The sequence below is a fragment of the Oryza sativa genome, chromosome 12 (genome assembly GCF_034140825.1).
Source record: "Oryza sativa Japonica Group chromosome 12, ASM3414082v1".
Taxonomy (NCBI): Eukaryota; Viridiplantae; Streptophyta; class Magnoliopsida; order Poales; family Poaceae; genus Oryza; species Oryza sativa.
Window position 1 is genome coordinate 6,535,810 of NC_089046.1, and position 3,658 is coordinate 6,539,467.

At 51.0% G+C, this 3,658-nt stretch overlaps 1 long non-coding RNA gene across 1 annotated transcript; it reads left to right on the top strand.

Annotated features, from left to right (window-relative positions):
* The first annotated feature begins 1,014 nt into the window (after nt 1-1,014).
* On the top strand, nt 1,015-2,562 carry LOC112937453 (uncharacterized). Its single transcript, XR_003240089.2, has 3 exons — nt 1,015-1,720; nt 1,810-1,914; nt 2,442-2,562. It is a non-coding gene; the product is annotated as an uncharacterized lncRNA (long non-coding RNA).
* Nucleotides 2,563-3,658: the final 1,096 nt, after the last annotated feature.

Genomic DNA, 3,658 nt, shown 5'->3' on the forward strand with positions numbered 1-3,658 from the left:
TATGTATTACCCCTAAACTAATGTGTAGATGCTTTGGACAAAATTAGATATAACCACTTCCTCTGTTATAAAACTTGCCCTTAGGAACCCCTCTCCTCCTCACAAAAACGGAGCGACGAATTGACGTAAGATTAATTAAGTATATTAGAAAAAAGACAAAAAATATATTGATATGTTTTTTATAGCAACCTTTCCATAAATATTTTTGCAAAACCATAGACCATTAATAGTCCAGAAAGCGTGCACAATAAAAACGAGGAACTGAATGTTTGAAAACATCAAGTTAAGAACACAGCCGAAGTGAGCCATGATATATGTCGGTACATATGAGACATTTCCTATCCTCCCGGCCCTTCTATAGGTCCTCGGTTTAATAAAACCGGAAACCTCACAATACCGAGAATTCCTAGATACATATGGTTCATCACAATCTGTATGGATTAAATCTTTCAATACGTAATAATACACGCTAGTAGAAAACTGATCTTTGCTGGGTCGGCTAAAAACTACAATAGTCCCGATTATAAAAAAGATCAGGAAAAAAAAACATTTTTAGTCTCGGTTACTGTAACGCCCTGATTTTCGTTCGGGTTTAAAAATCATTTAATAATACATTTCCTAGAAATTAAATAAAAAGTTAATCAATTTAATCAAGTGAAATTATAGAGGAAATTAAAAATTTTTCCCTTAAAAATCATTGGCCGGGAATATTTTGTAATATTCTTTGTGCCCTAATGTACTCTTCGGAATTTTCCGTGAATTTTCGGAGCTCGAGAAATAGTTTTAATAGCACAAAGATCATTGCATCAATTTAAATAAAAAAAGAAAACAAAATAAAAACTCCCCTTCCTCCTTGGGCCATTTTCGGCCCAAGAATCCTTCCCCTCCCCCGCGGCTCGCGCGCCCTCCCCCTCTCGGGCCTCTCTCTCTCTCCCCCTCGGCCCGTTTCCCCTTTCCCTCACGCAAAGTCTAAATAACCCCCTGGTTTCTCCTCCCTCTCTCCCTCCCCGACAGGTGGGCTCGGCGACCCCACCTGTCAGGCCCTCCTCCTACCTTCGGTCTCCAGAGCAGAAGCCGCCGGCATCCGCCATTGCCGCCCACGTCGCCGTCGATTCCGGTCCTCCCGCTCACGCCCTCGCGCCCAAACCGCATAAAATCGGTTCCCCTCCACCTCCTCTACCAAATTCCCCACTTTTCCCCAATTTTCGGCGCCAAATCGAGTCCCCACTCCGCGCATGTTGACCTCCACGTCGCCGACCGGTTGCCGCCCGATTCCGCCCCTCTCGGCCACGATCTCGCCACTCAAGCCCATATAAACACTCCCCGTAGCTTCCTCTCTCGTTTCCCCAATTTTCCCGATCTCCTCGCGCCCCGTACCGCTCTCCCCACGTGCGCTCTAGCTCCGCCGCTCGCCGGCGGCCTCCAGCCGGCCCCTGCCGCCACTCCCGCCATCCCCGCGTTGCGCCGTCACCACCACCGGCTTCGCCGCTCCCCGCCGCACCCCGGCTCCACCTCTTTTCCCCGAACCACTGCCGTGATACCATGTCCACGCGCAGCTCGAGCGACCGCCGCCTGTACCGCCTCCAGCCGCCTTCCGCCGCCGCTCCCGTCCACGCCGACCCACGCCGTCGTCTCCCTCGGCTCCGCAAGGACAAGGAGAACCTCGACCATCTCTTCCCATCACCGGAAATTCACTGGACGTCCGTTTTCCCGTGCGCCAGTGAGCCCTTCCTCCCTTCTTTCCCTCTCCGGCCGGCCATGACGCCGCCCCGTCCTCTCTAACACCTCTCCTCCCATCCCATTGTGCAGCCGCTGCTCGTCCACTCCTTCCCGAGCGCCACCCGTCGCCGGAGTGCCGCCGTCTCTCTCCGCCCCGAGCTTCGTCGGCCGCCTCCCTCCATTGTCGTACCCATGGTGAGCACTCCCCCTCCCTTCCCGCTTTCTCCCCTTCGTCGGCCATCTCCCATGCTCGCTGCCGCGTCGCGTCGCCGTCGCCGGCGGCCGTCCGGCCGTCCTCCTCCGCCACCTTGCTGGGCTCCTCCCTTGCCGACTTGGGGTGCCCCCGTGGACAGCCCGTGGTCCTGGTCCACGGCGCGCCCGAGGTCGCGGTGGACGCGGTCCACCGTGTGCCCTCCCCTTGAACCCGCTGACGTGTGGGGCCCGCGTGTCGGCGCCGGCCTCCCCCTTTTGCTGATGTCAGCGATTGCTTTTCCTTTGTAAAAATATTTAATAATTGCGCAATAATTTGGTAATAATTATAGAAATCCATTAAAATGGCTCAAAACTTCTAAAATCCATATCTAATTCATCCGAGCTCCGATTAAGTCCATTCAAGTCTCAGTAAATCAAGAAAAATGTGTAGAATCCATTAAAAATGGCTTTGTTCTCTGTTTCAGTAGTCTTATAGCATGTTTTGCTTGTGTGCTTTGTTTGTTGCGTAGATTTCGGCCGTTTCGTCGATTCGCGGTTTCTCGAAGACGTTGCTGTGGTCTCATCAGTGCGAGAGCAAGGCAAGTCATGCAATACAATTGATCATATTGTACCCAATTTACAAATATCCCGCATTTCTATTAAATATTGCATTGTTTTACAATATCATGTGGGATGGGTCCTATTACTCAGCCATATATTGCTTACCTTATGCCATTGATAACGTGGGTATTAAAATGACTAGATGTTGGTTTAGGAGATGCTTAGCCATGCTTAGTTCAACTAGTGCACAAAAGGGGATCACACTAAAGCATAGACTTTGATTATTGGCATAGCTTTGATTTAGAGCCACCGTAATGGTGTTGGTTAATTAAAATACACGTCATGGTGGGTTGTGGGTGCATGGTCTTGCTAGTCGCACCCATGGCATTTAAGGACCGGTTCGCGGGATGCCCTGGAAGAACTTATCGTACTTACCACAAGCCAGCGTGGGCAACGGCTGGGCTTGTAGTATAACTTTTCTCTAGCCGACGTACCCAGGCGAGGGTGGGCGTGATGGAGTTGGGTCGGCCGGGGTGTCCGGTTGATCAGCTTCCGGATTCACCGTGGCATGAAAGGGGGGCTGCCCGTTGCCTGCTGGGGACGGGGGCGAACCCTAAGGTGTGGTGCGATCGGTTAGAGGGGGTTATGCGAAGGGTCTTGTCACGGCCTCTTTCCGGTATGTCGTGGTGGCATGTCGGCGCACGGGAACGTGTCGTGGGGCTGTGTCTTGTGGGTACAGTTGTACACCTCTGATCAGTGTAAAACTATTCGAATAGCCGTGCCCGCGGTTATGGGCGGTCGACCAGATTCACCGTGATTAGTTTCACCCTAGTTAGCTTTTGGAACTGGTTAGTTCAGGTGGTGGTTTGGGCCTGTTGCAACGTGGTGTAACGTTGGACAGTGATTGGTTAATATGGATTAATTACTACAACTGTTTTACTGCTTTCAACTACTGCTTTGAAATGCCGACCTTATGCAAAAGAACCTTTAGCCTCCCTTGGATATATCTTGCATCATACCTCCTCTTCCGGTATGACTTGCTGAGTACAGTGGGTAGTACTCAGTCTTGCTCTCTTTTCCCCCACATCAGAGTCGAAGTTCTTCTCAGTTGGAGATGTCTTGAAGAGGTTGGTTTCGTCGTTGCCATCAAGGGTTGCCTGTGGAATGGAATCGCCCGCTGCAGGAG